The sequence below is a fragment of the Aquarana catesbeiana genome, linkage group LG05 (assembly GCF_042186555.1).
Source record: "Aquarana catesbeiana isolate 2022-GZ linkage group LG05, ASM4218655v1, whole genome shotgun sequence".
NCBI classification, from domain to species: domain Eukaryota; kingdom Metazoa; phylum Chordata; class Amphibia; order Anura; family Ranidae; genus Aquarana; species Aquarana catesbeiana.
In genome coordinates this window covers 181,235,035-181,255,897 of record NC_133328.1, presented here as the reverse complement: position 1 = coordinate 181,255,897, position 20,863 = coordinate 181,235,035, and the positions used below count along the sequence as shown (strand labels likewise).

Sequence of the window (20,863 nt, the reverse complement as noted above, 5' to 3'; positions counted from 1 at the left end):
TGATTTTTGGCTAATGTGTATCCAGCTTTAGTCTTGAATTGGCTTCTTTTTTCTTATGAGAACAAACACTGTCATAAGAATGCACAGCTGTGCTAAGCAAATAACAACTGTACACTCATTTTAAGAAGAAGCAACTTGGACCGGATGGTAGTCTGAGAAGACCTGTATGTGAAGAGCTCCTGTCATCCTGATACACAATCCTTTGAGTTTTCTTTCTACAGCAGATCCACCTTGTTCATTCCATAGACCTCAGGGCTCCCCAGTCTGTCAGTGTGCCGCCTGAAGCAGACATTGCGGCTCTTCTCTGTGTTTGCAACCACCAGAGGGACAGGCCATGGCTCTGGCCTAGCTCCGGGAGTAGCGGCCATCTTGTTCCACCCGGATACAGTGCCAGTACTTACTCCTGGCCTTTCTGATTACCCTGTGCCCGGGTCCCTCCTTGCACAGCCACCGGAGTTCACCAGCTTGCCAACCGCCGCCTGCAGCTCTCATAGTGACAATCCATTACAGCGGCCTGAAGGAGGAATCATGGATCTAGCCTTGTAAGTAGTAGTCATCTTGTTACACCCCAGCAATCGCTTTTGTACTTCCTGACTCCTCTATGCCCGTTTCAAGCCACCTCTAACAACCAGAGCACTTTAGCCTGTCAGATTGCGACCCCCAGCAGCGGGTGTCCATCTCCATCTGTGGCACGGGTCACGCCCGTGGCCCTAGTGCCATCTTGCTCCACCCTGCTGCAGTGTCAGCATTCATTCCTGGTCTCCCTGACTCCTCTGCACCCGGCTCACTCCCTACACTGCCACTGGAGCTGCGCAGCCTGTCAAACCGGCATCTGCAGCTTCCATAGAAGCACTCCTCTGCTTCCATAGCCACCTGAAGGACAGTTCACAGCACCAGCTCTGTGAATAGCGGCCATTTTACTACACCACAGCACTCACTCTTGGTTTTTCTGTCTCCTCTGTGCCTAACCCTTGCTCTATCTGGTCACCGGTGTTCCCTTGCCCGTCAGATTGCTGATCCACAATAGAATAGCTGCAAATCTCCATCTGTGGTGCACGGAACAAGCCGTGGCCGCTGTCCTAGCTCTAGAGTTTTCCTGCCTAATAGGGAGCTGTCTGATGCCTCCAAAGAGGCGATCCATGGCTAAACAGCGGTCCAGGACACAGATTGCAACTCCAACCCCAACCACACATGTGGACTCCACCTTACTCCAGAGACTACAGGCTTTATTGGTGGATATGGAGGAAAGTTCCCCTGCTGAAACCTCTGTGCCTCCTTCACCCCAGTCCCCCACAGGTGACACAAACATGATCTTAGCAGCGATCGAAAGCAGAAGAACATCTCTATTGGTACTGATTGATCATCTGGTGGAAGAGTGCAATCTTATCCGTAATGATTTGTATAAAATGCAGGGGGCGCCTCTCAGAACCTAAAACCCAGATCTCAGAGATAGGGGACGAACAGGACAACATATTGACCAGCTCACTGACCTTCAAAACACAATAAAATCTGTGGTGGCGAAATCTGATGATGCGGAAAATCGTATGAGACATAACAATGTAAGGGTGCTGGGCCTTCCGGAGGGCTCAGAGGGAGATCGCCTGGTGACTTTGCAGATGCTATCTTTAAAGATTTGCTGGGGTAGCTGATATCTCCCCTACATATGTTGCGGAACGTGCTCATCGGGTTTCCAATGGGTGGACCTATCTCTTCCTGGTATGTTTCCTAAACTACCACGATTGGGACCGTATACTCTCAGAGGCCAGAAAGCACCCTAATCTACAATATGGTAATGCAGATTCATGCTGTTTCTGGATTTCTCTCCGGAACTTTAAAAAAAATGAAAAACCTTCACTGATGTTCGCCGCAGACTACGAGACCGCAGCATTGAATATGGATGGAATGCTCTATCCTAGTTGCCTGCGAGTTCAACATGAGGGCGCTATCAAATTTTTTGACACTCCGGCTGAGGCGGATGCTGCGTTAAAGACACGATGTGCTACTCTACCATGTGAGTCTCAGGTCTGCTCCGAGGCTCTTTTCTCTTGATCTATGAAGGCATGGTTGTATTCTACATGGTTCTATTTTGCCTAGGGTCCATGCTGTCTTATTCATCAGACTTTTATCATCCTCCTCTATGGGGCCTGGAGCTGTGGCCCCTCGTCTTTGGATGGCCCGGTTAATGGCTTATCCTCCAGAAGTCACCCCTTTAAAATATGTGGGGGAATCATGGGTTTTTGTTAATTTGCGACTTTGTCTCTGAAAGGACTCCTATGTTACTCCCTTCCCAAGTGCTAAGCTCCCACCCTTTCACGTCTAGGAGATCCTATGTTAAGTAAGCTGTTCACACGAGACTCTACAAGATAAGTTTGCTGGCCCCTTCTATGTGCTTATCTCGGTGGTAACTGAAGTTTGTGCCTGGGATGTAACTCGCCATCCCGCTGGAATACACCGTTGAAGCAACTGGAACTTTGTTTGGGAAATTAAACTGACCTAGTTGTTCGTTAGTATAATGGTCAGTAGGGTGCTCATAGTTTCTTAGAGTACACTCAACTAAGGACTGTTCTCAAATCGAAACTGACCTAGTTATTTTGTTGGGGACTCATTGTCAGTAGGACGTTTACAGTTGTATATTTTTTGACCATTTTTTTTGTTTCACTAACTATACTCCAGATTCGTTTTGGTTCAGCTCTCCAATCTATGTATCATTGTCGCATCTTTTTTTCAGGGTTCTCCAAGAAATCAACTCTTCCTACCTCCTGTTATATGTACTGTATATGTCTTTAGGTCTCTCCTGCTCAGGTCATGTGTTTCCTTACTGGATTTATGGATTTGAAATTGTTATCATGGAATGTTAGGACGCTCAATGATACGTTTAAGAGGGCACTATTGTTCAAATATCTGAATTACCACAGACCTCATATTCTATTTTTTACAAGAAACCTACTTGGTAGGTAACAAGATTTTGGCATTACAGGTCATGGGTTCAACAGGCCTTCCAAGCTACCTATTCAGGTTATGCTAGGGGTATGCCAGTCCTTCTGAACAAATACCTAGCATATAAGGTGTTACATATCATTACTGATCCACTGGGAAGATATATTATCCTGCTATTAGAAGTTAATGCTATGGTATTTGCGTTTGTCAAAATTTATATACCTCCTCCTTTTAACCAGCAGATCCTGTACATCATATATGATAAATTGGCATCTCTAACTTTCTCCCAGCTGTATATAGCTGGGGACGTTAATTCAGTTTTGGATGTACAGCTTGACTCCTCCAATCCTTCCAGAGCTCACACTCCTGATTGATGTAACTGGGCTCAAGCTTTAGACTATACCGAGATTTGGCGATGGAAACATCCAGGAATTAGGACCTATTCCTGTTTCTCTTCTACCCATAAATCAGGCTTCCGGATTGACCTAGCCTTTGGCAATGCATTAGCATTGACTGCTAACAAAAGTGTATCCTATCTTCCCTCTGGCCTCTCTGCTGATGCCCCCCTAGAGCTGTGTATTGCTTTGAAGGATGCTAGGAGTTCCAATTGCTGGTGTTTAGTGCCCAAATGGATACAGGAAATGAAGGTGGGAGAATTAGTCTCACCCAAAAATTAACCAATATTGGGAAATGAATGAGGGATCTACCTCACAAGCTATGGTATTACAGCAGTCAAATCACATTTGTCATCACAAATACAACACCTGGAAGAAGGTGAGGTTAAGGAAACTGAAACCTTTTCTAGCTCACCGACTGTGGACAATTTCAAGTTACTTGTGCAGATGAGACGTTGGGGGACAAAAATGGGAAACTGCTGGCGGAACATAGCTTTGAATATATGTTGTGCAGATAATACTGTAACATCTGATCCCGCTATCATTCTAAGCTAATCCACCAATTATTTTAGTCAGCTGTATTCAGCAGTCCCGGGTCTGATCAAAACCACTATCCAGGAATTACTCAGTACCCTAGACCTCCCCACACATTCACCAGAAGAAGTAGTGCTCCTTGACAATCCCATTTCACTGGATGAAATTGAAGCAGCTATACACTCCTTTCCAGGTAAGAAAACACTGGGTCCAGATGGTATCCTGGGGGAGTGGTATAGGATGTATGCCTCAACCCTGATACCTAAACTGCACAGCTTGTATTCTGAGTTTTTAGAAAATATGACACTGCCCCCCTCTATGTATCAGGCTTATATAGTCTTAATGCCCAAACCAGAAAAGGACCACTCCAAATGTGCATCCTACAGGTTTTATACCTGGAAAATTCACGGATATCAATATCCGTCGGGTTTTCACTCATCTACAGCTACCCCCAACTGCATCCACTTCTAGAGTTTTGGCAGCACTAGATATTGAGAAGGCCTTTGACTCTGTGGCCTGGCCTTATATGCTCTCAGTGCTGGAGACTATGGGGTTTGGGGCCCAAGTTTTTAAAATGGGTGCAGTTACTTTACTCCTGCCCATCAGCTCAGGTTAAGCTAGGAGGCAAGCTCTTAGACTCCTTTCCAGTTAGGAGGGGTATGAGACAGGGTTACCCATTGTCTCCGGCTCTGTTCGCTATTGTGATGCCGGTGACAGTGGCCATAAAGAGGGCCTCCGCTGTTGTTGGAATCCGTGTGGGAACCTTGGTGGAAAAGATAGTCATGTATGCAGACAATCTCATGTTGTTTCTGTATCACCCAGGGCCATCTCTTAAGGAAGCATTACGTATATATCTGAATTTTCCATTTAATCAGGACTACAAATTAATTGGGGGGAAATCACAAATTTTACCTATTGATATAGAGGCCCAAGATTGAGTTGACCCTACCCTACCCTCTGTAATGGTCATCCAGTATCAGATACTTAGGTATTGAGATTTCCTCGGATTCTTCGGAATATTGTGTCTTAAATTTAGTTCCATGTCTTGACAATATGAAATCCAAATTGAGGGCATGGGCCAGTCTTCCTTAGTCTTTAATAGGGCACATAAATCTGCTTAAGATGAAGTTGTTAAAGCGGAGGTTCACACAAAAATTGAACCTCTGCTTTTCGGGGGGGAGGGGGTGCAGATACCTGTCTAAGACGGGTATTTGCACCCACTTCCGGGCATAGACTTCCACAGGAGTCTACGCCACTTCCCGTCCCCCTGCGCTGTCTGCTGGGAGACACACGGGTCCCAGAGTCAGCAGGGATCATTTGAATTGCATGCGCAGTAGGGAACCGGGAAGTGAAGCCGCAAGGCTTCATTTCCTGATTCCCTTACCGAAGATGGCAGCGGCAGCATCCGAGGGACGGTTCGGCTTTGGGTGCCGACATCGCTGGACCCTGGGACAGGTAAGTGTCCTTATTTTAAAAGTCAGCAGCTGCAGTATTTGTAGTTGTTAACTTTAAAAAAAAAAAATTTGCAGGACTCCCGCTTTTACTGGTTTTCTCCATGTGCTCTGACATGTGCCAGTGTGGATTCCCAAGAAATATTTTAAAATAATTCTAGTCTAACTGCTTTTATTTTGGGCTCACAACAACCAAGGTTTAGGTTGACAGTTTTGCAACGGTCGTGGTTAGAGGAAGGCTTAGCGTGCCCGGATCTCTACAAATATTTCCTGGCTGCCATGCTCACACATGCCCATAAATGGCTCACACAGAGTGAGACCAATGCAGTGGCAGTATTAGAGGCTTCCTGTTTTGGCTCCTTTGAGGCCCTTAAAAACTTCTTATACAGAGGGGCCTCTGCTTCACTACTTCTGACTGCAGCCATGAAAGCCATATTAAAAGCCTGGTTGCATGCCCAAGCTCTACGTACTAGCCCTCCTGATCATATCTCACCACATACTCCCTTATAGCTCAATCCATTATTACCAGAATTTGCCTCTATACCTGTTCTGCAGGTTTGGGCAGTGAAGGGCATTAAATATTTAGAGCAGATATGTTTAGCTGGAGAACCCTTTGATACCTTAAAATTGCTCTTTGATCATGATGGTGAGGTTGGAATTGAAGAAATATTCTGTGAACAGGTGTCTTTTATACACATAACAAGTTGTCGTTAGGAGCACCTTCTTAAATCTGTGTACCACATGAGTACATACTGTAGCTGTCTGTGGGAGCCAGAAATGTTGCTGGTTGGTAGGGATTTACTCACTGAACTGCAACTCAATTTTTAACATTTGTATCATGTGTTTTTTTCTGGATTTTTGGTTGATTTTCTGTCTCTATCATTTAAAATATAACTATGATAACAATTACAGACCCTTAATTTCTTTGTAAGTGTAAGAGCACATCTCATAAGAGCTTGGAATTTATAGCTGTGTCATCCTGATGAATTAAAGTATAACTAAAGGCAAAACTTTTTTGTTTTTTTTTTGTTTTGGACAGAGTGTAGAGAGATTAGAATATCTGTCAGTTTTTATTGCTGTCTGTGTACCCCTTAGGGAGATTCACCCTCTCTATATGTCCTGTTTACCATTATCATTGAAAGTGAAAATAAAAGAAAATTCCAAATTTTGGGTTGTCCCCAGAAAAGTATTAGAGGGGAAATCTTCCAATGGGGACACTAGCTCTGGTGACCTGAGGGTCCCCAAGGAAATCCCTTAATTTGCAGGTATTTCCTCTCACTTTCTGTTTGGCTATGGGACAAGAAGTGAAGGGGAATCTCCGCAATCGGATACAGATGGCAAAAAATAATGTATGTTATATTCCTTTCCTTGCGCTATCCAAAATGAAAAAAAAAAAAAAAAAAAAAAGGTTTGCCTATAGCTCTACTTTAACAGCTCTCCATTTTCTGTGCCTGCCAATAATAAAAAATAAAAAGTATCAGCTACAAATTAAAAAAATCAGCAAAAAAAAAATAATCTTAACAAAGAACATCAAACCTGAATAGTAAGCGAGAAGAAATATTTCAAGCTCTAAAACACAGGGTGCCATCCAATAATTTTGCAGATACAAATGACAAGATCATTATCTTTGTAGCAATTTTGCCAAATGCTGACAGAAGTTAATGGTTTTCTGTTAAACTTAAAATGCGTGTTTTCAGTCTAGGGTTACATTTTATTGACCAAATATTTCACTAAAGCAGCAGTTTGTGCCATTCAATTCTCAATCGATCTTTCTACTTCTATATAATTCAAAGTCAAACTATAAACAATGTAATTAGCATACAACTTAACCACACATCATAGAGACTCATATAACTACTATGAATGCTTCTGAAAATTAGCATAATTATACAGCAATATATATTTTTTTTAATTTAAAAATGATATAAATCTAAACAAAAGTAAAACCTGCACCCAAATGTTAACTTTTGGTGCAGTCACACTTATATTTTATATGTCACGATGACTGACCACAACCCCCATGCAAGTCTACTTGTCCCCAATTCAGCAAGATATCACCCATGAAGCTGCCCAGTCAAAAATCTTCTGAGCCGGGCCCTTAATAGTTAGTCCTATGGATTCTAACAGGGTACATGCTCTCCATAAGACTGCAGGGACAGTGTACTGCGCTTGCACGTGGTCGGCTCAAAACATTTTGACAAGTGGCTCTATGATTTTGTGGGTGAGAACTCCCTTGATCAGGCACAGGTGAGTATAAGATTGCAGGGAAGACTGGAGCCAGCATACAGTACAATATAAATGTAAATGCACCAAAGGTTATACATTAAATTATTGTTAAACACACTCTGTTTAATTTACATTGTCCCTTCTCTTTCTGTATGTGGATGATGGCACTGTAATTATTTTAATTAAAAAAATCTTTTACGAACAAAAACATTTTTTCCTAATCGATATACAGCTGTCACATGACCCAGCTCTTTCCCAGCCTGTTTGCAGAGAAACTTGAGCAGAACGAGCTTCTAGTTAAAATTGTGCACGCCCATGCAACGGCGTCAAACAATGCCAATTTTTATATCCATGGGCAACGCTTTAAAAACCTTTAGGTTACCACTTTAGATTTACACAGGAGGTCTGCTTCTAGAATTAAACCCATGATCTGACGTTGCAGTGATACCTCACGTGTGGGACAATCACTGTTTGCGCACGTGTGGGATCTGGGATCTATAATACAGCAGGTCCCTCTTTTGCCCTTAAAAGCATTTGATCCCACCAAGAGACAAAAGTGGTTCCTGTCGTTGTCTGTCTCTATGATCAGCCGGCAGAAGAGTCAGCTGATTCATTGGGTGTCCCGTGGGAGGGGACAGCCCGATGAAGCCACAGAATTCCGCAGAAGGGATCTCCCCTCCCACTGCTTGTAAAAGCAATCCAGTGGCTAGTTAGCCACTGGATTGCTTTTACAAGAGAGCCGACCATCAGCTCTAAATAACTATAGTAGCTGCAGGCATCATCCTGGTATAACCATCATTGGGAGGCCGGATCGTTTTTTTCACGAGGATGTGACGTGCTTTGTGTGCTGGAGGGGCCTGGTAGTGGGGCGGTGGAAGACGGAGGTCGGAGGCTGGAATGATGGCGGCTATTCAGAAGGCACGGGGTGAGAGCCCGGGGCCAGCCGACTAAACCCCCCTCCTAGGCGGCGGAGGTGCACGCTAGGCAACCGGTCATACAGAAGAGGAGAGAAGACCAGGTGTATATACACAGCGTACCGGACGGCTGGCTGTCAGAGCGGCCGCTTGCCGCGTCTCCCGCTTTCCCCTTTCCGGCTCGGATCCCTGGGGCTTCCTGTATGCCCTCCGATCCATCCCCCTCTACGCTGCAGCCGTTCAATAAACAACAGGAAAAGTGAGTGCGAACGGTGTAATCAGTAAGCAGCGGTTTTTGTCATATTGGAAAGTGGAAAAGTGAAGATCAGGTGGCGAGGGGTCCCCCTGTTTGCAGACGGCGGTTAGCCTCATCAGAGTGATCTAATCCCCATTGAAATACCGGGCTGTCCCTAAGAGGTCTACAGGACACAGGTAGGACCTTTCTTTTTGGTGAAGAGTTTATGGAGATTACTCCCACCCATTTGAACTGTATGGCTGTGACAGAGATAATCCAACACAGAAATAAAAACTTAATGGCGCAGCGGGCATGTGATATATGGAGGGAATGTATTGTATGGTCATACACCTACTAACCAGGAAACTAAGTGTACATTGTTTAGCCCGGAAGGAGAGTGGAGCCCTCTGTAGCCCCCTGGTGTGACATATCACTAACATCAAAATAAAGGAGGTGAGACGAGAGGTTGAAGTGACCCGGGGCAGTGCCAATAGAACTGTATAGAAATACATGGGTAAAGCGATTTGAAGCTTAAAGGGGCTACCTGGGCGAAATCGGAGGATAGTCAGTTGCAAGCTGCTATACTGCTAAGCTGAGGAGAGCTGGAGGTGGGCCATCCCTGCAGAAGTAATAAAGCCGGTGTAAAAGGTGAAGAAGTGGAGAACAGGGAAGGGAGGATCATGAGAGTACGCTCACAAAAGCAAGCAGAGCTTAATAAGCCCAGAGAGAGCTTAAACTCCAGTACAATCCAAAAATACCTAAAAAGCCCAGGTATGGATAATACACAGCAAGAAGTTAAGGATAAAAAAAGGCCACAGTTAAGAACAAAGGTGCGCAAGGAGGGACCCCCAACATAGAGGCCCAGGCCGAAGCAGAACCAGATCTAAGTATGGAGGCTGACCCGGCTGTAGAAGCTCTCCCAACTAAATTTGAGATACAAGATATGTTTATCAGGCTGGAAAATTCAATTAAGGCTGAAATCCTCAATGTTAGGACAGATCTGGGACATCTCTTAAAGCGAGTAGAAGAAGTTGAGATGGTGGCAGAACAGCATGTCCAGGACATAGTGGCTCTTAAAAAAACAAGTAAAAACTCTTCAGGGGGATCAATGTGAGTTGATGTGCAGATTAGAGGAACAAGAAAACCAAAACAGGTGGCAAAATCTAAGAATCAGATCCCTACCAGAGCAGAGAGGAGAAGATTTGTTCACAGTGATGAAAGAACTTTTCAACCCACTTATGGGAAGGAACCCAGATCGTGAATTAAAGATCGACAGAGTCCACAGGATAAGAAAACCCCCAAATGTTAGAGAAGATGTGCCCAGGGACATTATAGTAAAGTTCCATCAATTTGAGGACAAAGCAAAGATTTGGAGTAATCTAAGAGGGGTACAACCAGTGAAATTTAATAACCAAGAAATCCAAATACTTTCAGATCTGTCTGCTGGAACTCTGGCGAGAAGACGCCAATTAAGACCGTTACTGGACTTATTGAAGGGGGCAAACTTAAAATATAGTTGGGGTTTCCCGTTGTCCCTGAGTGTGACGAAAGAAGGCAGGACGTTTAAGATGAAACGTATGGGGGACCTGCAGGACTTCTGCAGGACCTTAGAGATTCCTGTACCAAATATACCAGATGGGGTTATGCCTTGATTGATGGGTTTTGATCCTAATTTTTCCAAACATAAGGAGGTGAATGGAGATGGGGGGCTGGGGGAGGTCTATTGGGGGGTTGGGTTGATGGGAGGGGGGGCGGGGGGCTGGGGAAGGGGGGAGAATAAGCGATTGGTAGGAAGGCCTCTGTGGTCCCTTCCCCCCTTCGGGGAGAGGGGACACCACGGCTGTCCATGGCCAGAGTTTCACCCTATAGCACGAGGGGAAGCAGGTCGGGAGCATGGTAATCTTGACACTGCAGCCCATTGGCCAGGTAGTGGCGGAGGGGGGGGAGGGAGGGGGGGTAGCGGGGCGGGAGGGGGTGGGAGGGGGGAAGGGGGAGGGGGGAAGGGGGGGTGGGCGTAGTAGGGGGGATTGCCCTTGCAGATGTACAACAAATGGTGTGGCGGATGAGCATCGAGATGGAGGTTAGGTGTCTGTCCTACAATGTGAAGGGGTTAAACTCAACAGGGAAGAGGCGGAACATATTGAATGAATTGCAGAGTTATGGTGCAGATGTGGTCTTCCTGCAGGAGACCCACCTGGTGCAGGAGGAGAACATTAAGCTGAACTCAAAGAATTTTCCAGTCTAGATGTATTGTGATTCACCATTCAAAAGGGCGAAGGGAGTGGCTATCGGGTTCTCGAAAGGGACCAAATTCACACTGATTGAGAAGAGGGTGGACGAAGAGGGGCGGTTTTTGTTTGTAAAAATGAAACTAGGGGATAGGATGTACACATTGGCCAATTTCTATTGACCGAATAGAGACTCGATAAAATACCTCTCCCGGACCCTGTCTAGCTTGGATGCATTTAAGGAGGGGGTAACGATTTTGGCAGGTGATTTTAACTTTTGTTTAGACCCGAGCCTTGGATAGGTCATCTGGAATCCGGGAAGTGGGAAAAAAGTTACTGTTGAGACTAGGGAGAAAGCTCCATGATAGCCAACTGAATGATGTCTGGTGGGTACAGCACCCCAAGGAGAGGGATTACTCTTTCTTCTCCCCGGTCCACTGGACCTATTCAAGGCTGGATTACTTGATGGTAGATCACAGCCTGTTGGATTGTATAGTAGAGTCGAAAATTGAGGCTGTGACTTTATCAGACCACGCCCCAATATCGATGATTGTAAAGTTCAGGGGCCTTCAAAGGGTCCCGTTCTCATGGCGGTTCAATGAGGACCTTCTCAAGAAAGATACTGTTGCCGAGAAAATTCAGAGGGAAATTGATGAGTTCTTCATTAATAATGAGTCGAGCGAGATATCGGGGGCAGTCCTGTGGGAGGCCTTCAAGGCATACCTAAGGGGGGGTTATAATTTCCATAAGCTCAGGTGAGAAGAGAGAAAGGGGAAAAAAGAAAGAAAGTCTTATCACTAAAATCTACCAGCTAGAACAGCTCCACAAAGCCTCGAGGGGAAGTGAAGAACTCATATTTAAAGAACTGACATTAAAAAGAGAAGAGCTCAGGGAGTTATTAGAAGAAGAGATGGTGAAAATTAGGAATACATATCTAAGAAATTTCCATCTGAAAGGAAATAAGGTGGGGAAACATTTGGCATCAGTCATCAGGAAAAAAAAAGGATGAGAATTTTATAGAGAAGATCAAAAACAGTAAAGGCGAAATGAGACACACTACTAAAGAGATAGGAGAGGAATTCAGACAGTTCTACTCATCGCTCTACTCGGTTGGGCAAGGGGGAAAAAGTAGGGGAAATAAGGAAGAGAAGATGAGAGAGTTCTTAAAAGGGGCGGGACTTCCTACATTGTCGGAAGCAGATACATTGGAGCTAGAGCGCCCGATAACGGAAGAGGAGACATACGTGGCCCTAAAGTCTTGCCCCCAGGCAAAAGTCCGGGGCCAGATGGTTTTACAAGCAGCTTCTATAAGAGATTTAGTAGCACCCTGGTCCCTCGGCTGAGCCAAATATGGAATGGTCTAGGGAGGCAGGGAGAACTGTGTAGAGATGCCCTGTTGGCTGCGGTGACTCTTATTCCCAAGGAGGGGAGGGACCGGACTTCGTGCACGAGTTATAGACCGATTGCGCTTTTAAACGCGGATACCAAGCTATATGCAAAAGTTTTGGCATTACGGCTTAGGGAGAAAATGACCTTATTGGTACATCCATACCAGGTGGGATTTGTCCCTGGGAGGGAGGGAAGGGACAACGGGGTGCGGTCCCTCCTGATAATGGAGGCATTTAAATCGAGTGGGGTCCCCAGTCTGCTTCTGTCGATAGATGCCGAAAAGGCGTTCGACAGAGTAGACTGGGGATTCATGTTTTGTACACTTGAAGTATTGGGAGTAGGGCCAACAATGTTAAAATGGATAAAAATCTTATATAACCATCCTACAGCATTTGTAAGGGTCAATAACACTCCCTCAGCACAATTTGTTATGAAAAACGGGACGAGGCAAGGCTGTCCCTTGTCCCCGCTTTTGTTTGTCCTGGCCTTAGAACCCCTCCTAGCTACGATTAGGAAAAATCCAGATATAAATGGCTGTATAGTAGGTGAGGAGGAACATAAATTGGCCGCTTTTGCGGATGATGTTCTTTTTTATGTCTCCAACCCTAGAATCACGATACCAAATTTGCTGTCCACATCGAGGAATTACAGTGAGCTCTCAAACTTTAAAATCAATATAGAAAAGTCAGAAGCCCTAAAAATCAATATTAAAAAACAGGAAGCGTGTAGACTCGGTGAAGTGTTTCAATTCCCATGGAAAGACAATATAAAGTACCTGGGGGTCAATTTAACGGGTTATAAAGAGAAGTTGTATAGGCTGAATTTTATTCCTCTATTAAATGAAATATAAGCGGAAATAAACAGAATAAGACATTGCCCCTTCTCATGGATGGGGCAAATTAACTTAGTAAAGATGGTGTTAGCCCCAAAGGTGCTATATAAGATGCAGATGCTCCCGATTCCCCTACCGCAAAACTTTTTCAAAGTGTTGACCAGTCTCATAAGTAAATATGTTTGGGACAATAAGAAACCAAGGATCGCCCATAAGGTATTGAGGAGAGAAAAAGTAAGTGGAGGGCTGGATTTCAGGATTTACTATAAAGCAATACTTTTAGCACGGGCACTGGATTGGGCAAACAATAGGGAAAACAAAAGATGGGTTCATTTAGAAAAAGGGTTAAGCAATACACAGTTAAATCATTTGATTTGGAATCCCCCACATTTTAGGAACTTGGGTAAGGACACACACTATATGACACACCTCACATTTAAAATTTGGGATCAGTTGCACTTAAATAATAAGTGGGAATATAATTCTCCTTTATTTTTTTTGAAAGAGAACTTACTCTTTCCCCCGGGGATGGAGAAAGTAGGTGGAAATTGGATATTGGATAGAGAGGCACAAGTTAGGGGTATCACCAAGCAAGGGAAAATTTGCACTTTTCAAGAATTAGCAGCACAAGAGGATGTATTGTTATTAAATGGGTGGAGATATGGCCAGCTAGCGCACTTTATTAGCAGTCTTCCCGGCCCATTAAGGGAGGAAGCGGATTATAGACCGATAGAGAAACTATTCTGTAAGGATTCAGTGAAGGGGAAAATCTCAGAGATTTACAAAATTTTGGTGAGGGGAATGGGGACGGAGTCACCTCCGTTCATCAAAAAATGGGAAGTGGAGTTGGGAGCATGTGGCGATGGAAATAAAGTAAGGTGCATCTTGGGGGCGATGCACGGAATGGCAGTTGATACAAAAACGAGGGAGAGCAACTACAAGTGTCTGACCAGGTGGTATATGACCCCGGTTAGAGTTAGTAAGTTTACACCAGAAAGGTCCCCGAACTGTTGGAGAAGATGTGCGTCTCCAGGAACTATGGCGCACCTGTGGTGGGAATGCCCTAAAATAAATTTTTTTTGGCAAGAAGTGACTAGGTTAATTGAAGAAATAACAAGAAAGGTGATCCGGTTCGACCCCTGGGACTGTCTGTTCCATAGGTCAGAAGGGGGAAAGAGAGGGTATAAAACTACAATAGTCCCGGTACTACTAAATTCAGCTAAGAATATTATCCCAAAGAAATGGCAGGAATCAGAAGCGCCGAGGATTAGGGACTGGATGGCCAGAGTTAATGAAATCTATATTTTGGAGAGAGAAGAATCAGGAGACTATCTAGAAAGGGACCAAACTGTACAAAGGGGTAAATGGGATTGCTGGATTGCATTTAAAAAAACTGAGCGCTATGTGGAAGCAATTATGTTGTAGGAGGGGTGCCGGAACATAGGAAGCCGTCAAGATTAAATCGGACGGGAGATAATCTGCAGGGGCTGGGAGGGGGTAAGGGGGGGGGTAAGGGAGAGACTATATGTGGGGGCTTATGAATGGCATTTGTTTAAGAGAATTGGGAATTTTTGCTGTAAGTTTTATTGTATTCCCCCCATATGTTTGGGGTCTATTTTTGTATTAAGATTTTGAAAATTAAATAAAGTTTATAATAGAGTAAAAGCCTTTAGGTTACCGCTTTAGATTTACACAGGAGGTCTGCTGCTAGAATTATACCCATGATCTGACGTTGCAGTGATACCTCACGTGTGGGACGATCATTGTTTGCGCACGTGTGGGATCTGGTATCTATAATACAGCAGGTCCCTCCTTTGCCCTTAAAAGCATTTGATCCCACCAAGAGACAAAAGTGGTTCCTGTCGTTGTCTGTCTCTATGATCAGCCGGCAGAAGAGTCAGCTGATTCATTGGGTGTCCTGTGGGAGGGGACAGCCCGATGAAGCTGCAGAATTCCGCAGAAGGGATCTCCCCTCCCACTGCTTGTAAAAGCAATCCAGTGGCTAGTTAGCCACTGGATTGCTTTTACAAGAGAGCCGACCATCAGCTCTAAATAACTATAGTAGCTGCAGGCATCATCCTGGTATAACCATTTGAAATCTACCAAGCTGTAAAAAGCATTGGCTGCTGAAAATTTTGATAACGAGACAATGCCTGCAGCTGTAGGCATCATCCCGGTATAACCACTTCAATCCAAGGGTGTCATATGACATCCACCCAGGGAGAAGTGGTTAGAGTGGACCAAGAGTCAAAAGTTCTATGTGCACTTGGACAAAATAAAACACTTCCTTGCACCCCATAACTTTGCTTTGGCTTGGAGCTCTGGCTATCTGCCTGTCACTCTCCAATTCCATACAAAAACTTAAAGTGTATGTAAATCCTAACAGTGAATTTCTCTTATTTTCTCCCTTTTGGTCAGTCAAATATACTATTGAAAGCTTCTTGTTAAATCGGTTTAACAGGTTCAAAAGTACCTGTTGATTTTGCTAGAAATCTAGTGAGCTGTTAACTTCCTTTGTTCGGCTGTATTTGTTTTCTATTTTAGGCTTTTTTCCCTTCTGTTTTCACTTGGGGATCTAGCCAGCAACACACCTCCTGTATTAGAGTGCCCCCACTTAGGAAAATGGAGCATAGGGGGCACCATTAGAGAGCAGCATTGTCAGTGTTTGGGGAGGTGAGTGTGAGATGGACTAACAGATTTAGATACACTAACAAATTCAAGCCAAACTCTAGCTAATGTTTTTTAAGCATTTACAGCAAAGTTTTTTTTTTTTTTTACCTTTTGGGATAAAGGTTTTGTTAAAGATTTTTTAAGCTTCAATATAATAAATGTTTTCTTTTGTGTTTAATACCGCTTTAATTTTCTGTACTTCCAGGGTGTTTAAAAGGATAAATGGGGAAGTAAGAGAATGTGGGAAGTCTGACACACACTTAAAAAAGTCTTCACTGGGGGGCGTGGCCTGCGACGGAGCTGAATGGCTGCTTGATCTCAGAGCTCCGGTTCTCCGGCGGACACAGCGGCTGAAATCGGCACAATAAACCGCGGATTCTTCTTCCCCTGGCTAGCGGTTCGATCCGGGCACACCAAGAAAACATGATGGGCAAGAGAAAAGGCACATCCAGGCCTCAAAGACTGACGGATTACTTCTCACAGCCGCTCAATGGAGGTAGGCAAGATGGCGCCGGCCATTCACCCACATTATCCCACAAAGGCGACCCCGCTACACGCACCGCCACCTCATCCCCTAAAACTAATATAATACACGGCAGCCAACAATCTCTCCCCTCCTCCTCACCATCTGGGAGTCCAGCAAAAGCTAAATTGAAGCTGGATGGAGGCGGATGCAGCCCCGCATTGAGCCCTGTAATAGATTCAGGGGATGACACCAGGGAGCTCCCGGAATCCATTAACACTTTCCCTACTACAAATCAACCTGTCCTAGATACTGTGTTGAAGGACATGCTGGTATCTTTAAGAAGCACCATACAAGCAGATATGATGAACTGTATGCACAGATTTAGTGGTGAGCTTAGTGCAGTAGAGGCTAGAATTGAACATGTGGAAAACAAGATGGGGGACTTCGCCTCCACTATAAACGATCTAGTAGATGCAAACGAAGAAAGAGAAGAGGAATCTGCCTGGATTAAAAACAAAATAGCAGATATCGAAGATAGATCCAGGAGGAACAACCTCAAGATTAGGGGGATCCCCGAATCAGTCCAACCATCAGACCTACGGGCATATGTGACAGATTTATTTACTGCTCTTCTGCCTGATCTTACCGCTATAGACATTACCATTGACAGAATACATCGTCTACCAAAACCCACATATCTCCCAGATGCGGTCCCCAGAGATGTGATTCTGCGCATGCACTTCTTTCACGTAAAAGAACAGCTAATGCAAACGATGCGCAAACAGGAAAACGTTCCATCCCGCTTCCAAAAATTACAATTCTATGCGGATCTGTCTCAGCACACACTGCAAAAAAGGCGCAACCTGAACACTATAACAAAAGTGCTCAGAAATCACAACATACCCTACAGATGGGGGTATCCTACTAAAATCTCAATCATCAAACAAGACAAAACATTTGTTGTAGACTCCCTGGACAAAGGTATCTCCTTACTGAAAGAATGGAACATTCTTCCCAACCCAGAAGATGAAGGAAGTCCTACGTCCAACCGACGCTCACATAACCCTGATTGGAAAACTGTAACGCACAAAAACGCCAAATCGCATAAATAACAACACCTGCAAATCCGAGGCAATCTTATGTCCAGGTTACAAAACCGGAGTAACCAATAACCGTTGGGCTAGAACTCTTCCCCCTACTTACTTGAGCAGCAGTTAGCTGCACACAGTTGACTTTAAATAAGTTATGAAAAGTTGCATTGTTGCTTCACTTGTTACAACTTACAAGTATGTTTTCTTCTCTTTTTATGCTTTATTTTTTTTTTCTATATGTTTGGAGCATTACAGCCGACTATCAAACATCCAGCTTGGCGCGACAAGACCTACCCAATCCACCGAACTCTCTCAGTGTAAAGATCTACGTGATAAAGTTTCTACCAGGGTCACAGTGAGTACCAATCTTAAGAAAATGGAAGATCACATACGAGGACTCTCAAATGCAGGATCCCTTACCTTACCTCAGACTACATGCGAATCACAATCAGCACAACTAAGTAATCAATCCCATGGCCATCCAATTTATTTCCATTAACTCCAAAGGGCTCAATCATCCAGCTAAGAGAAAGTCCCTCTGGAAGGAAGCGTTGACAAATAAATCTGACATACTCTGCGCACAAGAAACGCATTTTTGTGGCTTATCCGCCCCAATATGTCAAAACAAGCATTTCCCACACATTTTTTTTGCCAATGCAGATTCAAAAACCAAAGGAGTAATGACTGCCATAAGAGACACTGTAACCTTTGTACTGCATACAAAGTTTGTGGACACTCAGGGTCGATATTTGGTGTTGGTGTGTGATATTAACCAGGTAACATATACTATAGTGAATGTATACGCCCCGAACAGGCACCAGGTTCGCTTTTTCCATAAGCTTATGCACAAGGTTAACACCCTCAAAAAGGGTCTTTTGGTGATCTGTGGGGACTTCAATATAATCCCTGACCCTTCTATAGACACAACAACATCGAAGAAACGTATAATGGCATCTCTCCAAGATTCCATACATAAGGAAGGTTTGTATGATGTGTGGCGGTGTCTGCATGCAGGTGAGAGAGACTTTACGTTCTTCTCCGCCCCACACCATACATATACTAGAATAGATCTCTTTTTAGTGGACCAACATACCTTGACCAAATCGGCCGCCTCAACCATTAATAATATTACATGGTCGGACCATGCATCCATTACTTTATCTTTAAAAGATACCTCTGTAATCACTACTACTCCGATCTGGAGAGTCAATTCTTTCCTCTTGCAACAACCAGAGTCAAAAAAAATTATTGAAGAGCATTTACTAGAATTTTTTACTATCAACGAACCTTCTGTTCAGAACCATTTCACTCTGTGGAATGCCCACAAGGCATTCATTAGGGGGATTTTCATCCAATTGGGGGCCCGGGCGAGGAGGCAGCGGCAAAAGAAGCTGCAAAATATCACAGATGAGATCTTTTGCTTAGAAACCAAAAATAAACAACAATCTTCCCCCTTGGTCTCTAAGAGACTTCACCAGTTGAGAAACGATCTCAGACTCCTCTTACTAGAGGACTTTGAGAAAAAAACAAAACGACTTAAAATGAATTACTATGCACACGGAAATAGGGCAGGCAAATTGTTAGCACATCAACTTAAGGGACACAGAAGTAGAACCAAAATACCATACATATTACACCCCATGAACAAATCCAAAATGCTACACCCACAAGACATAGCAGATGCCTTCAGCAATTATTACGGCTCCCTCTACAATCTTAAAGAGGATGCAACCACATTTCAACCAACCACTAAAATAATAAATGATTTTTTAGATCAAATCACATTGCCAACTTTGTCCCATCAGGAAAAACAACAGCTAAGTACACCATTTACTATTGAAGAAATACATAAAACGATCGAATCACTCCCCGCTAATAAATCCCCAGGCCCAGATGGCTTCACAGGAGATTATTATCAAACCTTTAAAACTATTCTATCTCCTCACCTGGGCAGGATTTTCAATGCCGCTGCTGCCTCCTCTTCCTTCCCTCCCGAAATGCTGAGGGCTTTAATAGTGACTTTGCCGAAGCCAGGGAAAAACCCAGACACCCCAGCAAATTTTCGACCTATATCGCTATTGAATGCTGACTTAAAAATTTACGCCAAAATCATAGCTAACCGCCTAATAGATATTTTACCCCACTTAATTCATTCAGACCAGACTGGGTTCACAAGAGGCCGTCAGACCTCTGATGCTACTAGAAGGCTGATAAATATTATCCACACGGCTGAGACCCAGCGAAGGCCTTCTCTGCTTCTAGCACTGGACGCAGAGAAGGCTTTTGATAGAGTGCACTGGGGGTACCTAGAAACGGCCTTGGGGAGGTTTGGATTCTCGGGTTCTATTTTATCGGCAATAATGGCGTTATACTCGAATCCCTCAGCGCAAGTATATGCCTCGGGAGTACTCTCTAAGCCGTTCAACATATCCAATGGTACCCGTCAGGGTTGTCCTCTCTCCCCGCTAATCTTTAATCTAATCTTAGAACCCTTGGCAACATTTATTAGGAAACACCAGTCCATAACAGGTTTCATAACACACAAATCGGAACATGTCATTAGCCTATTCGCTGATGACATCATTTTGATGCTTACGAACCCGACTATTTCCCTGGCTTCGGTTCACGATACATTGCAAATGTTCACCAAGATATCTTACTATAAAGTAAATGAAAATAAATCTTATATATTAGGTATTGGTATAGATCCTCAACTGAAAAATACGCTCAGCTCACGGTTTCCATATACATGGTGCAAAGAGGGGATAAACTATCTGGGAATCACCTTAACTGCTTCTACGGATAACCTTTTTAGGACCAACTATATCCCCTTTCTCAGCTCACTACCGACTAAACTACAAAATCTATCCAAATCGGAACTGTTATGGTCAGGACGCCTAGCGGCCTTCAAAATGGTAATCCTTCCTCAATTAATATACCTATTCAGATCACTCCCCATCCTGGTTCCCAATTGGTATTTTTCCAAACTACAATCTTTGCTTAATAGGTTCTTATGGAAAGGAAAAAAAGCTAGATGGGCTTTTAAAAACTCAGTGATGTCTAGGAAAGTGGGGGGAGTGGGTAATATTGTGATCAAAGATTACTACCTCGCATCCATTCTTGCACAATTAAGATCATGGTTTCCTGAATCGCCGAACCCCAGATGGCAAGAACTAGAAGAGAACCAAATTCCTGATAAAAATCTTTATAACTATTTAATGATACAGCCCACTAAAGTATCTCACAACCAACCGTTAGCCCCCTCCATGAAGGCCTCACTTCAAGCCTGGAATACACTTGTAAAAAATCACTCATCTAACTCCCTGGTATCCCCGTTACAGATCCCTATCACCAGCCTGTCTAGCGTTATACCAGACCTTCGCATAAATCACTGGGTAGACCAAGGCATAACACACATTGAAGATCTTAGAATAGGCCCCACGATAAAAACATTCAAAACACTACAAATTGAATACAACTTAGAACAGTCTGAGT

General features: G+C 44.0%; 1 protein-coding gene across 2 annotated transcripts in view; it reads right to left on the bottom strand.

The window, feature by feature from the left end:
- The window catches only part of LOC141144583 (serine/threonine-protein kinase ULK4-like), a 1,176,078-nt gene that overhangs the window by 856,483 nt on the left and 298,732 nt on the right, over window positions 1-20,863 (bottom strand). The gene's annotated exons all lie outside the window — the stretch shown is intronic.